At 41.9% G+C, this 19,639-nt stretch overlaps 1 protein-coding gene across 5 annotated transcripts in view; it reads left to right on the forward strand.

The window, feature by feature from the left end:
• The window catches only part of GRIN2A (glutamate ionotropic receptor NMDA type subunit 2A), a 425,841-nt gene that overhangs the window by 155,911 nt on the left and 250,291 nt on the right, over positions 1–19,639 (forward strand). The window lies entirely within an intron of this gene.

Here is a 19,639-nt window from a genome sequence, read left to right on the forward strand (position 1 = left end):
CATTATATTCTAAGGTTAATACTCGCGTTTTCTTGATAGCTGAGATGCTAAACTTTGCTATGAGAGTTTGGAAAAGTCTTTTCTCCTCTCTGAGCCTCAGTTTCCTCATCTGCAATATGGGCAACTCCTTTATAAGATATAAGATCCCTTCCTTTTTTATATGGATACCAGGTGTTGGTATGTTTTCTCATGTAACAGTTACCACTTGAGACTCTTCAATGGTCTGTGAGTGCTGAGGATACAGCAGTCAACAAAATCAGCAAAACCTGTTTTCTTTCTTTCTGTGAGGAGAGGCCGACAGACATAACAAGTATTTAATGTGGCAGCTGATAATAAGCACCAGGCAAAAAGTGGATTCGTTAAAGGCCGAAGGGAGGCCTCAGGTGGTGGTGCAATCGGGCTTTGATTTGAAATAAAGCCATCTTCATGGGAGGGGTCATTTGAGAACAGTAGGTAGAATAGGAGAGAAAGTGAGTGAGAAAGAGAGGGGATTGGAAGTACAAAGGTTCCTGAGGTTCCTTCACCTGAAATGAAGAATCTGAAAGCACCTGCTTTCAAGTTCTGCATTTTTGGGGGGTGGGAGGGAGCAAGAAACAAACAGACCTGGTTCTTGTTTGGCATGTTTGTCACTGAGTGGAGCTACTGGGCCTTCCTAGGGCCATTGTCAAGAGCTGCCATGGTCCATGTCTGCTGGTGGTGGTCTTTCTTTGTCCTCTGCTGTTCCCCCTACCTTGACTGTGCAGTGAATGGAGCAGATCCATGTTCTTTGATTGACAGAAAGTGAGACTTAGAGATGGGTCCAAGGCCCTCCTTCTATCATAGGGTGAAGCGATCTGAAGTTTGAATTTAGGAAGTGCTTTTGTTTTGTTTAATGGCCTGGGAATATTCTTCAGGCTATGTTAGGAACATTGCATAGACTACCTTCAAGATGCAGAGAAAGGAAATGCATCTAATGCCGCTAGTAACAATAATAAATAATAGTAACAGATTCCCTGTATGTGCTGGACAGTGCATCAAGCATTTTATTTTATTTTCCACAATAATACCATGAGGGAGCTACTTTTTATTACTCCTGTTATGCAGAGGAGGAAACTTGAGACTTAGGAAGGTGATGTGACTTGCCCCAACTCATCTGATTAGTGAGAACCTAAGTCAAGATTTGAATCCGGCTCTCAGCCTCTAAGCAGTCCTGTGTCCTAGTGGTTGCCACTGGTTAGGGGATTCTGGAAGTCCTTTCTGCATCTTCACGCTCTGGATATTTTTTTCTGTAGTGAACATACAGAGATTCTATAATCAGGAGGAAGGTTGGGCTGAGAACAGCGATAATGTAGCCAGACTGTATTGTGTGAATCAAAGAGGCTGCCTTGAGGTTGGTTTCAGGAAACTGGCTACCAAGCTTGCTGTGCTTGACTTCCTCAAGCCACTTGCTTCCCATTTTTTCTTTAGCGGAAACTTCCACTGCCTCGGATGCATAACGTCATTGCAATCCTGTCTAAAGTCTGGTCTCCAGGGTTTGCAGCAAGATTTCTCTGAAGTAAGGCTGCATCTCTACCTGTGAGATTTTGCATCCCCTAGCCTACCTCTCACTGCCAGCTGATACAGGGGAGGTGGGAGATGGCTTGCATCATATCCTTGAGTGGACCCTGCTTTTGTGTCTTTATTTTCTTCCTTGGGAAAAAAATTCTATTTTTCCTGGAGTCAAATTAGAGGGTATTCCAGCCTCCTTGCTTAAGTATATCTCAAAGGTTCTGCTGCGTCAGGCATGGTGATTCATTACTGTAATTCCAGCACTTAGGGAGGCTGAGGCAGGAGGATCACTTAAGTCTAGGAGTTCAAGACCAGCCTGGGCAACACAGGGAGACCATGTCTCAAAAAAAAAAAAAAAAAGCTGGATGTGGTGGCATGGGCCTATAGTCCCAAGCTACTTGGAAGGGTGAGGCAGGAGAATCTCTGAGCCCAGAAGGTAGAGGCTGCAGTGAGTTGTCATCATGCCACTGCACTCTAGCTTGGATGACGGAGCAAAACCCCAGCTAAAAAAAAAAAAAAAAAAAAAAAAAAAAAAAAAAAAAAAAAGGACCCCGCTGTTTCTCTGATCTAGCAAATTAGAAATATAATACAAGTGTTCTATAAACAGCTGCACCATTACTAATCTCCAGCCTTGTTACCCCTTCCCATCTCTCTGCTACATCTCTCAATTTTCTTCTTCACTTATTCCATTTCTTTTTTCCTCCCTTTGCCTCTCCATCTCCTCTCATCTCTCTCTTACTCTCTTCCCTCTTCCCTCTTTCTTTCCCTCTCCTCTCTGACTCTCCCATGGCTTATCTCCATTTCAACTATGCTTTTAAAAAAATTCATTTTAAACAATTTTGAATTATTTTGTAGGAGGCTGTGTTTTGAATTTAATGCTTATTTATTTACTCAAAAAATGAGCAGCCAGCCAACCAAACAGCAATTTTGTGTCTGCAAGTGGTCTCCCATGCCATCCAACAACTCTTACTTGATAAAAATATTTGCTAAGGAGTGTGTGAGAAAGCAATTGTGCCTACCTCTTCAGTGGGGAATGAGTGGGAAGTTACGGCTGAACGTGGGCCTTCTCTGTGTTGTTTAGGCTTCTCATCTTGACACTACTCTAACTCCGTGGCTCGAATGAGTCTGCAAAATGAGAGTCCCTGAAAGCCAGACACATCTTGGCATATTGTATAATCTCTAAAAGGCAATGGGAGACAGAGAAGAGGTGGTCAGGACATAGCTTAACTGAGACTGAAACACACTTTGTGTTTTAAACTGTGCATGACATCAATAAGACCACTTGTGCTTCATAAGTCTGCAATCAGCCAAAGATCCAAGTGAATTAGATAGCCGATGAAAGTCTGATGGGTTCGATTTGAGCCCTTGTGTTCCTAGGAAGAGGTGAATGCCATGGCTGTTAAGAACATGACTTTGGATTCGAACTCTGGCTCTGATGACCACCTGTATGATCTTGGGTGAGTCCTTTAACCTCTCTATGCCCCAAACTGTTCTTCTGAACAAGAGGCATAATGACAGCTTATATGGGTGGATTAAATGGCATAATTTGTGATGTACCTAGCCTAAGGTTCATGCTTAATAAATACGTGTTATCACTGCAGTGTTTTGGGATGTGTTTTTTGTATGTAAAATGGTGCCCATGCTCACCTCCCTAGGCTATTGGGGGATTAACTGAAACACTGCATGACAAAACTCTTTGGAAGGCCAATGCAAATAAGTGGGCTTGTGACCTCTCACATTATTTCGGTCTGTAAGTTCAACTGGCAAGACAGTCATGCCCATTTATAGTGACACACACTGAAAACTTTCCTCTTACAGGAGGTTATTGAACCAAGACAAGAGAAAATACCAGAGGCTCTTTCTGGTGTTTTAATTCCTTCACATTTATTTCTGGTGTTTTAGTTTCTTCACATTTATTAGTACTCAGCTCCGCAATAAGCAGAAAATGGACTCATATTGGTGTTCAAATCCAGATATGTTCTTCTACTGTTTTTAAGATTTGTGCTTGGTTACTAAACAAATCTCAGCCTTAGTTTTTCACCTTTAAAGTTGGAATAATCATATCCACTTTGAAGGATCATTGTAAAAACCATACCTGAATGTACCCGCATACACACAGATACAACCACTATAGAAAATAGATTATGTAATATTTATTCAATGTATTTTACTTTTCTGTTATTTATAGAGCCCTGCCTTAGTTGGCTGAGTTATTCCACTTTGAGAGTGCCTCATTTTCTAGCTTGGGAATGCAGCTGGAACATGGGGGCAGCTTATGGCCTTCTTTTTGTTTGTTAATAACCTGGTCTAAGATCAGCCTGAGTGGACTCAGTTGGAATCTACCATCTCAATATCAGGTGGTTCATTTTTCATCTTTTGACAGGCTTGGGAAGGCTGGCTGATCATCTTGGGTTGATTAGCAATAAAGTTAAGCCATATCACCCTGATTAGTAGGATGTTTTCCTCTGGATTCATGTTTTAATCTATCTACAAAGTGAGCAGTTTATCCCTGGTAGATGTTGGAATACCAGGTGTGGTAGTCATGCTGTGTTATCTTGTAGTACTTTCTAATGGTTCCTGTCTTAGACCACATTTTCACTTCTTGTGAACAGTGTCATTGCTGTCATTTTTCTCTCAAAGAGCTGGCATAATACTCAAAAGAAATGGGTTCTTATTAAGTGCTTGTTCATTGACTGAGTGTGATAGGAATATAACTGTGGGAATATATATTCATGGAAAAACAGCTCCAAGGTATTCACTCACTCATTCAGTCATCAAATACTTATTTATCATCCTCAAAATGTCAGCAACTCTGCTAAGTGTTCAGACCAGAGAGAAGAATAAGACCTGCTCTAGGAAGCACTCAGTCTGAGGTGAGGGAAAAGAGTCAGAGAAATAGACTGTGGTGCAGAACTGATGTATGTTTTATTTTTTGTTTATGAAATATTGTAGGGATGTGGAGAAAAATGAAACAAGCATTAGTGCTAGATTTTAAAGAGAGGCTAAACCTCCACAGGTGAAGAAGTCAGGGAAAGACATTCTAGACAGAGGGAAGAGATTTGTAGAGGTGTCAAAGTGGGACATAGAGGAAACAAGGTGCTCTTTGTGGCTGGTATGGCACACATATGTGCGTGCTTGTGTGTGTGCATGTGTGTGTGAATATGTGCATGCACATATGCATATGTACGTGACTGTGCATGTGTGTGTGTGTGTATGCGTGTGTAAGGCTTAGCTGGAAATCAAGGCTAGGGAGTTTGTATTCACTTGTACAACACGCATTTATCAAGCACCTGCTATATGTTGGATGCTATGGTGTTTTGCATAGCATCCAACATATAGCAGGTGCTTGATAAATACGTGTTGTACAAGTGATAGGTATTCTAGAAAGGTATTCACTTGACTTGGAGGCTAATCTCTTTCCACCACCCTAATCATCTAACGATTAGTCCTTTATTGTCAGATACTTTGGCAACTAGAAAAGTGATTTTGTGTTTCAACATTGCAGTGATGCCGCATTGCTATAAACGTTTCTGAATGCTTATTCTCAATTTCTATATTTATCTGGTTGTTGACTCCCAACTAACAGGTCCATGGGCCAAACTTTGAGTGGCACTTCTTTTTTCCCCCCATCTTTCCCCAAATATTTACTTACTTGTTCAGTTCCAGTATACAGATATAATGGTACGAGACTTATTAAACCATACCTCTGTAGGAAAACTTTTTCAACTAGGATACAGTGCTTACTCACAGTTTCTTTTGCCATTAATCTTAAAGACTCCATTCATTTTCAAAATTACCCAGGTCACCATCTTTTTTCCCATCTTCCTCATTGAGTTTGTTTTATTTATTTTTTTGTTAAGATAATACACCATATTTATATTTTTAAGTTGCAGAGGAAAACAACAAGGGTGTTTTAAAGTTTGATTAATTACAAAATCCTGTAATAACACTTTTTTATCCCTCTTAATACATGTGGAGTGACAGCATCAGCATGATCTTCTTTATAGTTGTGTTATGTTTCGGGATTTTTTTTTTTTTTTTTTTTTTTTTTTTTTTTTTTAAGACAGAGTTTCGCTCTTGTTACCCAGGCTGGAGTGCAATGGCGCGATCTCGGCTCACCGCAACCTCCGCCTCCTGGGTTCAGGCAATTCTCCTGCCTCAGCCTCCTGAGTAGCTGGGATTACAGGCACGTGCCACCATGCCCAGCTAATTTTTTGTATTTTTAGTAGAGACGGGGTTTCACTATGTTGACCGGGATGGTCTCGATCTCTTGACCTCGTGATCCACCCGCCTCGGCCTCCCAAAGTGCTGGGATTACAGGCTTGAGCCACCGCGCCCGGCATGTTTCGGGATTTTAATAGGCTCGTTTTAGTTTTCAGGGACATTATTGTGATAGTGAAGTTCTACTCTGTTGAGTGGCACTTCTTGCACACCCAGCACCTCTCCACCGCTTTATCTTTTTCTTGCTTAGTGGCTCCTACCATTGCATGCATGTGAGCAGGTATAGCAGGGATCCTACCTGTACCAGCTCCACAGAAAGCTTTTGCGATCTAATTGCTCTGGAGTGGGCCCCCTGCATCTGCACTTTTTGAAGGTGCCTACGTGGAATTAAAGTGCAGCCAGGTTGAGGTGGCCTTTGAGTGTTTACACCCATTATTTCACTTAAAACCATCCTCTAAAGGAGGCACTGGGAATTATTCCCAATTCTAATTTCTTACAGACTGGGAAGCCAAGGACCATAGAGACTGAGTTCATGGTGGAGTCAGATCTAGTATCTGGTGTCTTGAGTCTCAGCTCAGGGCTTTTTCTGTTCTTCCTGTGCCCCAGAGAAAACCCTTTTCTTTCTAGAGGACTCAGGAAACCCTCTGTTGAATCAGATGCTTGATTTATGAATTCTCTAGAACACTTAACTGGACGGTGGATAGAGTAGAGAATAAGGAAGTTAGTCCCTGGGGCAGGAAGGAGAGGTGTGAGCAGTCCCTGGAGGTCAGAGCTGCATCTGAAATTGTGAAGGGAATTTGGATGCATCTTCAGTGACTCACAGAGAAGCAGGGCTTGGACCAAGCAGTTTGATGAGACCCCTTCCAACTGTAAGATTTTGGGATGCCACAATAGTGAGCTCCACAGCCCGGCTGGCATGCGCCTGCTTCTGTCTTTCTTCCTCTTATCCCCCCTGGATTGAATCCCATTGACCCAAGTTTCTGGCCAAAAGCAGGGTCTATTAAAGAGTTTCCTGTAGGCTGGGTGTGGTGGCTTGTGCCTGTAATCCTAGCACTTTGGGAGTCTGAGGTGGGAGGATGACTTGAACCCAGGAGTTTCAGAGCAGCCTGGGCAACATAGAGAGACTATCTGTGTCTAAAAACATTTTTAAAAAGAATTTCCCTTAAGACCTGAGTCTAAGTGTTCTGAACAGACCACCCATGGGAGAAAAGTACAATTTCATAGTTTTGAATTGTGAGCACTGAGCTAGGGAGTCTTTTTATTTCTTTGCAATACTCTTTTTTCCTCCCAGCTTTATTGAGGTATAACTGACAAATAAAGTGGTTTGTATTCAAGGTGTACAATGTGATGTTTTGATGAGTGTGTAGACTGTGAAATGATTACCATCATCAAATTCATTAACATATCTATCACCACCGTTGGTTACTATTTTGGGTGTCTGTGTATGCGGTGAGGATACTTAAGATCTAATCGCTTCACAAATTTCAAGTGTATAGTACAATAGTATTAACTGTAGTCACCATCCTCAGAACTTATTCATCTTATAATGGAAAGTTTAGCACCCTTTGGTCAACATATGTACTCTAGAGTCATTTCTAAGTCAGCCAGAATGTCAGTGTAAGATAAACCCAGGATCGCTCCTTCTGACTCCAGCAGTCCTGAACCCTCACTGGGCTGAGTTGATACAGATCTGGCCACAATCTCAGAAGAAAGCATTTGCCGAACAAATGAGTAGTAAAGAGGGATTGGGGCACCAGGCAGGGGTGATTTAATCTACTTGAGGGCATGCTGTTTCTAGCCTTGGGTAGATAAATTGTTTATGGGCAAGTAATGCTGCTAACTAGAAATGTGTTCTATCTGTACATTAAAATGGGTCCACAAATTTCTGCTTAGAAATTTAGCTTCCCTCTTTGAAATGCGTACAGATTAATCATTTCCTCCCAGCTGTCCTGTGACAATACCTTCTATTTGTTGTGCCTCTGCCGTGTGCCAGACTGTGATAGATGCTTTCCATGCATAATCTAATTGTAATTTTTACACCTTAATAATAATATTGATAGTGATAATTATAAAACAATGATAAACAGTAGCTCTCATATATCAAATACTTGTCATATGCCAGACACTGTGTTGAATGCTTCTATCTTATTTTATTCTTATACTTGCCACACACGAAGGCACTGTTAGTGTCCTCATTTTACTAATGAAGCATTAGCAGTGAGGTGATTTCCCCCTTTTTATTGATGGGGCCACTGAGACACAGAGAAATCCTGTGATTTGCTCAAGTCCTAAACTTATGCTGACACTCGGGTCTATTTGGAGATCTCCAATTTCTTGGACTTATTAGGAAATTGATCATTGTTAAAACATGTTTTGTTTTCTTTTTTAAGACATTTTTTCTTGGGGTTTGGGAGATGTTGGGAGAAAAAGTGGGGTCTCAGCTGCTGGCATGGTTCACAGTCACTGAAGGCAGGCCATAGCCAGTGCCCAGATTAAGAAGGTGGAGCTGTAACTATGGTGCATTCTTGTTTATAACAATGAGGGTTTCTAAGGTATCTGCAATTCAGAGAGTCTGGGACCTAGAGAATCAGAGCAGCCTGGGGTTAGGAGATGAGTTTCTTTCCTGCTTTTTTTCATGGTGCAAGCAGAGCTGGGCTGCGCAGTGTGTGTGTGAGGTGAACGGTAGTACAGACACACCCAGCTGAGTGCCATAGCACCAAGACAGTCACCTCCCTGGATAGAGTTTCTCTCATGCAGCACCAGCAATTCACCCAGAGGTTCACCCCTCTCTCTGCAAAAGTGTCGCTAGTGTAGACAGCCTGAAATAGCCTCTAGGGTTCTCTTGGCCATCTACAAGCAGGTCAGGCTAGAGTTGAGCTGAGAACCACACCACCTTAGCACACAGCTTCTGGACACCCCTTTCACATTTTGGTGAACTCTTCTCCAAAGGTTTCTCGTCACATCAACTGCAGTGGGATGGCTGCCTCCTGTGTGTGTCTTCTGATGCTACCACAGAAACCCTGACTTCTTCTAACTGTTGCTAGAAAACACCAGCCTCTTCTTCTCTTACTGGGATCAGAATTCTTATAACACCCACCATTGTTTCATGTAATGGTTCCTTTTTCACATGCAGTCTTACGGTTTTCTATTTGAAATGGCCCACATGCATCTGCTTTGCCTCCTAAACTAAGCTAAATGTCTTCTGATCAAGTCTCCTTTTAATAATTCATCTCTTTAAAAAAAGTTATCTCATTTGCTTCTTCTCAATATTAAAGTAACTACTCTCATCATAGAAAAATTGGATGAAACCCCATCTCTACTAAAAATACAAAAAATTAGCTGGGCATGGTGGCACGTGCCTGTAATCCCAGCTACTCAGGAGGCTGAGGCAGGAGAATTGCCTGAACCCAGGAGGCGGCGGTTGCGGTGAGCTGAGATCGCGCCATTGCACTCCAGCCTGGGTAACAAGAGCGAAACTCCGACTCAAAAAAAAAAAAAAAAAAATTGGAAAGCAACCTTATCAGGCCAGGACAACGAAGAGGAGATTAAAACTCCCTTCTTGGGTGCAAAATTTATCAGGGCGCCAAACAATTCAGTTATCAAGGTAAATACTACTTTAATGCACTATTTTAAAGAATAGAAATGAATGCCAAGAATTCCATGATTAACAAAATACTAGAGGATTCAGCAGGGCTGAGACTGAGGTCAGGCAAGTACAGGTTTGGATTCTGTCTTTATTTAGAATTTTGATATTTTTTTGCGTTGGTTTTGATTTGTAAAAATATCAAATTAGAATATTACTTATCTTGATCAGTGAGTCATTTGTCACCCTCTTAAATTTCGTACCCAAAGCAAGTGCCTCATTGGCCTTGCTGTACTTGAAGTCCTGGTAATGATGACCAGTGTATACTGAGTACTCATGGTATTTCAGCCTCCTTCTTATGCTTTGCTTATCTTATGCTTGTTCTTATGTACAATCCTTACTACAACTCACAATAGCTGGGAACTGTTACTGTTGACATTTCTCAGAGCACTTAGAGACCCTCAGAGAGTAGTAACTTGCTATGCATCCATAAGAAAGTGTGAGTTCATGTCCTTTGCAGGGACATGGATAAAGCTGGAAATCATCATTCAGCAAACTGACACAAGAACAGAAAACCAAACACCACATGTTCTCACTCATAAGTGGGTGTTGAACAATGAGAACACATGGACACAGGGAGGGGAACAACACACACCACGGCCTGTTGAGTGGTGGGGGGCTAGGGGAAGGATAGCAGGGGGTGAGGGCATAAGGGAGGGATAGCATTAGGAAAAATACCTAATGTAGAGGACGGGGTGATAGATGCAACAAACCACCATGGTAAGTGTATACTTAGGTAACAAACCTGCACATTCTGTACATGTACCCCAGAACTTAAAGTATTTAAAAAAAAAAAACATAGCTTGAAAGAAGCCAAACGAACCACGATGCAACCAAGGCTGTTTGGCTCTGGAACATTCCCTCATGCTACTATAACCTGTGCAGAAATGATTTCCTATCCCGTCGCCTTTCATGACCCCAAGCCCGCAGGTAGTCTTCTCTGACCCCACCCCCAGACTCATCAAGTGCTCTATCATGCTGCCATCATAGCGTTCAACAATGTGTAATGATTATTTATTCATATAATGCTTATTGATCATTGTGTAATGATTATCTTAATGTGCAATGGTTATCTGTTTCTTCGTCTGTATTACTCATAAGATTCCTTTAAAAAAATGGCATTGTCTCCATGTTCCTATGGTGCTTTTGAGGTCAGAAGATGAGGGGCTTGTAGGCCATTTCACTTGGGTCTTGATCACCTGCTCATTGTCAGCTCTGGACTCAAACTCATTTGCCCCAAACTCATTTGCCCCAGTAGCAACATGCTCTTCGGAGGACTAAAAGAGGCTCATCAGTTCCGATCCCCGAGTTGGTAAACATGCATTTCTCTGAATCTGTGTTCATCCATCATGGCCCGTTAAGCAGCAGTAGCCTGGGGCCATTTTTTAGCATGGCTGATGATATTTGAAGATTTGGCAGAGGAGGTGTAGGAGGCTTGTCTTCTGTGCCAGCTCTATCCTGCTGCTCATGTGAGTGATGAGGGTGGGGTCGAGATGGCTCTAGTCTGCACCGACTGGAGGTATGATAGGTAGTGGGATGGTGCCTACTTATGTAAGTGAAGGCTGAGAGGCCCAGAGAGCAGGTAAGAGAGATGTTAGCTCACTTGGACCTAATGCGGAGAAACAGTGCATTAATAATCACCCAGAGAGGGAGAGAAACGATTGTAAAAACCCAGCTACACTAAATTCTTGGTCTTTCTGTTGTTATCCATTTATTCTGTGGGCAATTACTGGGCACCCACCAGGTGTGGGATGCTGTGCCAGAGAGGAGGCACCAGGCTCCCTGCCTTCACAAAGCTCATGATTTAATGCTTACCCTTTGCATTGTCCACTGAGATTGGTCTGTGGTTGGCAAGAGGGTGCAGCCCCTTAGGAATATTAGATGCGGTGAATCTGTGGAGCGGTAGTCCTTCTTTTCTTTCCCATGCACGTGTGGAAATGCAGTGTGCATGAAGTGGAGATCTGCCCCTGTGTTGTTTGAGCTGTGTGCTGAGAGTTGGGGTGACAGATAAAACACAAACCATGAGAAGTCCACAGGCTAGGTGGGAAACCAAACAACGCTCAGGTATCCAAGGCGTCTTTCGTGACTGTCCCGGACTCTGTTGCACACCATGGCAGGCTGAATGAGGGGACCTCTTCTCCATGCCTCTCACATTACGCTGGGTTCCCTTGTTCAGGCCGTGCCTACTGCACTGTTTTTTTATTTTTTTTTTGTTTTTTTTTGGATACAGTTTCACTCTTGTCACTCAGGCTGGAGTGCAGTGACATGATCTTGGCTCACCACAATCTCCACCTCCTGGTTCAAGCAATTCTTTTGCCTCAGCCTCCCAAGTGGCTGAGATTACAAGCACCCACTATCTTGCCTGGCTAACTTTTGTATTTTTAATAGAGACAGGGTTTCACCATGTTGGCCAGGCTGGTCTTGAACTTACGACCTCAGGTGATCCTCCTGTCTTGAACTCCTAAAGTCCTGGGATTACAGGTGTGAGCAACCATGCCTGGCTACCTACCATATGGTTTAGTGAGGTTCTGCTTGGGTGTCCATTCTCCACACAGATGGTGAACTTCATTGCAGGGGCTGAGTTGTTGCACTTCCCTGTCCCCTGCAGTTCCCATCACCTGGTAAATAGTATGTTTCCAATAAATGTTTGCTGGGGGAATGCAGCCAATGGGTGATTAAGCAGGTGAAAATGCTTAGGAGAAAGCTTGCACTGCAATGTTAAATACATGCAAATGAATCTAGTGCAAACTGCCTGTCTTGCAAAATGATTTTCCAAATGTAAGGATTCTCAGAAATTTGAAGCACATTCAGAATCAAGGAGTCCTTTAAAAAAATTTTTTTTTGTTATTATTATTTTGCTTGAGTGAACTAGTTGTGTCACTGCATTTAAGTAAGTTACCTGTAAGCAGCTCTCTGATGGTAGGCCATAGGTCTCTGTACTTAGATCTATATTACAGACATTGTGGATCTTTCAGGTCTTTTTCTCCCTCTGTTATTTCCTGCTATCCTTAGTAAGACTCCAGTTATTTCTGTTTTTTTCTTTTGAAGATGGGGTCATCCTCTGTCACACAGGCTAGAGTATAGTGGTACAATCTCAGGTCACTGCAACATCAGCCTCCCAGTTCAAGTGATTCTCCTGCCTCACCCTCCCAAATAGCTGAGATTACAGGTGTGTGCTACCATGCACAGCTAATTCTGTATTTTCAGTAGAGACTGGGTTTCACTATGTTAGCTAGGCTGGTCTTGAACTTCTGACCTCAGGTGATCTGCCCGCCTTGGCTTCCCAAAGTGCTAGGATTACAGGTGTGAGCCACTGCGCCAATCCAGTTATTTCTTATTTGAATGATTATGACAAATTTTTAATGCCTCCTTCTTTTCTATTTACTTATCCTCCTGTAGACACTAGATTTTTTTTCTGAAATACAAATGTCATATTCCTGTTAATAATCCATTACTTGTTGATAAAGTTCATATTGCTTAACTCCCTGCGTAAGTCTCTTTGTTCATAGCCTCCCAGGCTTGTCTCTCTTTACTCTGACCTATGTTTAAATGATTTAAAACAGTTGTCACTTCTTGAGACTCCTTTATTTCTTGGTAATGAGTTTCCTTTTGTCTTGGACTCCTTTACCATCCTCATCTCATTAACTCCTACTTACACCACAGAACCCAACTTTCTTTATAATGGCATTCAACGCTTGGTTTCAGAGTGGTCTATTTGTGTCTTCGTCTCTCCTGCTAGACTGAGTAATCTAAGGTGGGGCTTACGCTTTGTTTACCTATTTATCTTCAGCTACCCTGTGAGTCTGTCTCATAGTAGCCACTCAAGACATGTTTGTAGAATGAATGAAGATCCAAGTTTTCTAATAATGTATATTTATTAGGCCAGAAAGAAAGTTCATATAGTGGCCAATGAAATCAAGCTTCAAATATGGGTCACTAAACTAGAAGGCAGCATAAAATTTTCAGGGTATCATTTAAGAGACATAAAGACTGAAGTTTTGCATTTAGGTTACAAAATTTATTCTAGAAGTGCCAGGGTGAGAAGGAGAAGGTGTCCAACTGTATGAAAATGACCAAAAACTGGAGTTTTCATTTGTTCTCATAACGAGGCAGAATAAGGACAAGTTAGACTTCCCCACACATTCACTCACAACTCCCTGCCCACCCATTTATTAGCTGGGCTAGGCTTTATAGGCTTGCACTCTGCTCTCATAGAGCTTATAAATCTAGAGGGGGACACAGGCATCAAATAATGAAGTTACAGCAACTGTGCATAATTAAATTCAGAGCTGAATGTTCTAAAGGAAAATGTCATTCGGCAAAGGAGCTTGACCCAGGCTGGTAGCTGGTCTGAGACAGATTCCTTGAGGAAGTGACGCTTGAGCAAGATATTGCAGGTTGAGAGTTTGATTTCTAGGAAGAGGAAGGAAACCGGAAAGAGAGGTTTAGGCCAAACCACTTGAAGCAATTTTTGTCTTCACTAGAGAAAATCTCTTTGCCTGGAAAAAGATTGAATAATTTTAAGCAGAGTTTAGATGATTTGTAGTTGAAAAGAAACACATCAGCGGTCATGGTTTTGCTGTCCTTAGTCCTGACCCAGGAGAACGCTGGTTGGTACCAATCTTTGCATTTTAGAAGGGTCAGACCGAATGTGCACAAGAGAGAAGAGCTATGATTGCAGGAAGGCCTCAGGAAGAAAGGCAGAGGGCATGAGAGTTCAGTATTCAAACGTACGAAGTTCTGTGGAGGAGAAACATGAGTCCCTAGTTACTGTCCCACAGGGAAGAGTAGGACCTGTGGGCAAAGGCTATAAGGGAGAGAGTTATTAGCTCTACTTCTGAGAAGACCCTTTGAAATAGTAAAGCTTCTGTTACTGGGATGATGATTAGGAAGTCAGTCAGCTGCCATCACATGGATTCTTAGACAGGCTGGATGGGCATTCTTCAGGGTAAAGCAAGGGGAAGGCTTTCATGGGAAAGGAACAGATTAAAAAGGGCAGCCTATGGGCTGAATCCAGCCCGCAGATACACTCTGACCCTCAGAATGCTATGAAAATCTAATGAGTTTTCACTAAAATATCTAGAGGTAAATTTCTTTTTAAAATCCAGAAGACTTTTGAAACTTTTATTTTAGGTTTGGGGGTACATGTGAACGTTTGTTACACAGGTAAACATGTGCCACTGGAGTTTGTTGTACAGATTATTTTATCACCCAGATATTAATCCTAGTACCCAAAAGTTATCTTTTCTGCTGCTTTCCCACCTCCTACCCAAAAACTGGCAAATTGGGCCAGCATTCTAGAACTGCAACAATAATTTGCAGTTGATACATGGTATATTAGTTTCCTACTGGTGAAATAAATCACCACAAACTTACTGGCTTAAAATAACACTCATTTATTATCCTACAATTTTGCAGGTCAGAAGGCTGAAATGGGTCTCATGGAGCTACAATCAAGGTGTTAGTAGGGCTGAACTCTTTCTGGAGGCTCTAGGGAAAGAACCTGCTTTTTCCTTGCTTTCTAGCTTCTAGTGGTTGCCTGATTTCCTTGGCTCATGGCCTCTTCCTCATCTTCCAAGGCAGCAGCAGAGCATCTTCAAATCTTTTCCTCAGACTCTACTTCCACATGTCCTTTCTTCCCATCTCAAGATCCTTACCTTAATCACATCTGCAAAGTCCCTTTTGCCATGTAAAGTAACATATTCACAGGATCCAGGGATTGGGACATGGACACATTTGGGGGCTCTTGTTCTGCCTGTCCTGCATACCCACCCTTTTAGAAACGATTGAACAAGGTTTACATATTTTCTTAACCTGCCTCTCCATGCTAGACATTGCATTTGTGATTCTTGAGTTAAAAGGCTAGGCTGGATAACCATTCTTCCTGTCGTTATTCTATAATTAGAAATAAAATTTAGCCTATGAGGGTTAAATGCATGAATACAACCTTTCTCTCTTGAGGAGCTGGAGATCAGGAATAAAGGGTGTGAAAACAATTTTAAGTTATTTAAAAGTGATGCTTTTATTGTTTGCAGGATGTCACATAATCAATTCAATTCAACATGGAATCTGTGCTCTGTTCTGTACTGGATTAAAGAATATATAAGGCAAAGTATAAGGCATTAAAAACTTCTTCCATTTTTCTCCCATTCAAGAAAACATTTCAGAATGCAAATGAATAAGAATGATGTCATTATAGAAATGACCTTGAATGTACTGCAACTTACCAAAAAGCCAGAATCATTTCCAAGTATCACTGATTGGACTGTGATTCTAATTAGTTGCATCACACCTCCTAGCTGCTCACGATTCATTAGGCTTGAAGACCTCTTATCTGTGATATTGTCTCCAACCTCCAGGAAGGCTTTTGTCTGTCTGCAGAGACAATGGTTATTGGGTAAAACTACGAGCAGTTTGGAGTAGCATGTGATTAAGTACTTACATGTGTGGTACAGGCAGTAGGTGTTCAGGGGTTTAGACAGGCATCCTGGTGAACCAGCCCTGAAGGATGCTTGGTGAACAACTTCCCATGACAAAGCAAATTCCCATTTTCTGGTTCTGCAATAGGGCAGCAGGTAGACAAAACCAACACTGGATAACTTAGATTAAAAAAATAATTCATTGGTGTGTTTCAAAGGTGTTCTGAAAAAAAGCATGCCTCTGCAAAGAATGAGAAGGAAAGCCTCTCTGGAGATCCATGAAAGAGGATCTGACAGGCAGTTACTTCAGCACACAGCAGTCAGTGAATTAGTCCTGGCCTTGTGTCTTTCCTCTTGTGTTGGGAATTTTTGGAGAATGACTCTGATTGGTTGAATTGGGGCCTGCCTTGGCCCTGGGAGGGTAGCACCTTGACTGATGGACCCACCAGGACAAAAGGAAATAGAATATTGCTACCTGTAGAAGAATGGTTGTATGCTGACTGTAACTTTTTACTCGCAATGTCTTAAGAGTCACAACTCAGGCAATTTCACAGGTTCCTTAGCATGTCACAGGTTCCTTACCTAATACTCAGGGGTGAACTAGTGTCCTCTTAGCTCCAAATCTAGAATTCTACCTAATGTAAACACCTAGGAAGATAATCTTAGCATTAAAAACTTAGTTTACCAGGGCTGGGCACGGTGCCTCTCACCTGTAATCTGAGCACTTTGGGAGGCTGAGGTGAGTGGATTACGAGGTCAGGAGTTCAATACCAGCCTGGCCAAGATGGTGAAACCCTGTCTCTACTAAAAATACAAAAAAATTAGCCAGGCATGGTGGCACTTACCTATAATCCCAGCTACTTAGAAGGTAAAGAATTGCTTAAACTGGGAGGCGGAGATTTCAGTGAGCTGAGATCGCACCACTGCACTCCAGCCAGGGCGACAGAGCAAGATTCCATGTCAAAAACAAAACAAAATAAAACTTAGTTTAGCATATACCTGCAATTACTGACAAAAGCCATCTTCAAAATACAGGCACAAATATTACCCTATAATTTCAAATTGATTCATAAATAAGAAAGAGTGGGGGAGGTAGATGAGTATCTCCCCAGTTGTTTTTGGGGTGACTGATGTTAAAGTAGACTGTGGCATTGGTCACTAGGAGCCTCGGCTATCACCATGAAAAGTTGGACTGAGATATCATAGAAGCAAACACTGCAGAGATAACCCAGCAAGCCTGAATCTTTACACATGGGGACACCATGTTTTACAACTTCAGGTGAAGGGTGGGGTGGAGGACTATGCTCACGAAATACAATATGACTGCTGTCCCTGGAGCTGTGCAACATAGCAGTCCTGGTCAAAAGACCAGTGCAGTATAAATACATGGCCTCCCTGGGAAGGCAAGTTAAGAACTCTGGAGGAGCAAGGGGAGATGTTCCTGTTACAACAGGTACTTGGGACCAGAGGCATGAATCTTCAGTAGCCTCTCCTCTCTTCTCTCTGAGCTGAGTCCTAGTAATCACTTGTTAATCGTGCAAATCCACAGTATTAACAGTGCAATAATAATGGTGGGAAGCATTTACTGAGAACCTATGAAGTACTGTGAGCCATGTTAAACAGTTCCTGTACATTATCTTATTTAATTTTACAAGAATTTTTACAGGTAGGTATTATTGCTAATGCTCTCACAACTCCAAATGTTATCTTTTAAAAACTTTTAAGTGCAGGGGTACATGTGCAGGTTTGTAATACAGGTAAACTGATATCCTGAGAGCTTGTAGTACAGGTTAATTCAGCACCAGGTATTAAGCCTAGTACCTATTAGTTATTTTTCCTGTCTGTGGAACAGCTTCTCTCTTGAAAACTCTGGAGGACTCAGAAAAATAAGGCTGTGGCAACTCACTTAGCTGGGGATTCTTGTTTTATTAGTGTACACAGTAAAAGCTAGACATATGTGCTCAAATGAACAGCTTGATAATAATGAAATAAGCAAATGAACCAGGTAGGCGTTGCTATTATCTACCCTTATCAAAATGGAGAATGGAGCTGAGATGTTCATCTGTGTGCCTGACAGGAGAGTACTAGGGAGTAGAGAGCAGGAATTCAAACAGAATTCAAAGTTATGCTTGTTCTTTGGGCCTTGCTGCTCATTCATGGAGTAGAGGGGACTATGCTTTGGTCTGACCCAAGATAAGTGACTGCACAACGCCGGGTCCAGTTCTCATTGTGCATTTGGCCGACTTCCTGCCTGTCTCTGCCTCTTGCTCATTGTTGTACTGCTTCTGGCTTGGTTTGCCTCTGGTCATGTGACCTAGCTGCCTGGACTCTTTTCTGTTCTCTGCAGGAACAATGCACTAGTTTTCATTTACTGCAGGAGAGACCAGATTGGCAGGTTGCTTTTTGTTTGTTTGTTTGTTTTTTCCTCATTTGAGGAAGACACTGGGAACAATGAGGATGATAATGGGAAGTCGTAGGTGTGCAATCTGTTTATTTCACTGAGCTGCCTGCAAGCAAGACCCTTGAGGAGCATGTGGGTTAGGTGCCCAGGTGAGCTCAGGCACAGACTCTGTTGCAACCCCTTCCTGCCCAGGTCTCTTCCTTTGTTACCATTACGTTTTCTGGTCTGAGCTTAGAGGTTGTGCTGTCCTTGGAGATTGAGCTGAATCAGAAATAAAAGGCCACTTACGGTTTTAAATGGAGCATACTCTATTACAGTATCTTGCTGTCACCTGCCTACTTTTGCATTAAAAAAAATAACCTTTTCAACAAACCTGCATGTTCTACACATGTACTTCAGAACTTAAAGTATGATAATAAGAAAAGAGAATCTAGAAACAACAAAAAGACACCTCTTCTTACCTCTTAATCCTCACTTCATTCTTACCTACATTCTTCCTCTCTGTGTGCCAACTCTATTATGCTTCTATGATTACATATTAAAAATTTTTTTTTGTTTTGAATAGGCAATACCCACATGGGATTACAAAAACTAATCAGCACCTCCACATGTCTAGCGAGTATTTTTTCTCCTAAGCTTCCTTCCTGGAGGAATTGCTGTCTGTTTCTTGTACATCATTTTGTCTAAGTATGTATTTGGTTAAACCTTTTGAAGTCACCTTCTTTATGGGTCAAAGTGGTCACTTACCAGCAAATTCACGATTCATCCGAATTTGAGCTTAAATATGGGACTTTATCGGCACCTGATATATAACATGTGTTCATGTGTATTCGTGTATTATCTGGGTCTCTCCATCAGAGTGTAAGCTAAAGGGAGCCAGAACTTGTTTTGATTACTGCTAAATCTCCAGTGTCTGGCCCCAAAAAAGAGTCAACAAATAAATAAACTACTTTTTATTCACAAATGGTAGCCAACTCTATGCACTGTTATACACCTTGCTTTCTTCATTTACTGCCATATTTTTCAAATTATTCTTTGTTGGTCCCTGTGAATCAGCTTTTTTTTTCTAACAGCTGCATGGAATGTGCATCCATGGTGAAAATGTACCCTAGTGGATGTGACCAATTCCCTTCTGACAGACATCTAATTTGTTTCTAGTCTCTTGCCATGACGTACAAAAATGCCTCGAATATCCTTGCACAGATCTCTGCCTAAAAGTGTGAGTACCCATAGGAAGTTACCTACATGTGGAACTGCTGGTTCTGAGATTATGTTGCTATTTTGGGCATTGCCTAGTTGTTTAATTGTATGCTTAGGAAGGAATCACAGTTCTCATGGGTCCAGTCTTTGGTCCTTTGGTTGTTGTTGTTGAAAACAACCCCACCCACTTCTTGTGCTCTAGAAAACCACAGCAGTGGGGGTGTGACT

This window comes from Saimiri boliviensis, chromosome 12 (genome assembly GCF_048565385.1).
Source record: "Saimiri boliviensis isolate mSaiBol1 chromosome 12, mSaiBol1.pri, whole genome shotgun sequence".
NCBI classification, from domain to species: domain Eukaryota; kingdom Metazoa; phylum Chordata; class Mammalia; order Primates; family Cebidae; genus Saimiri; species Saimiri boliviensis.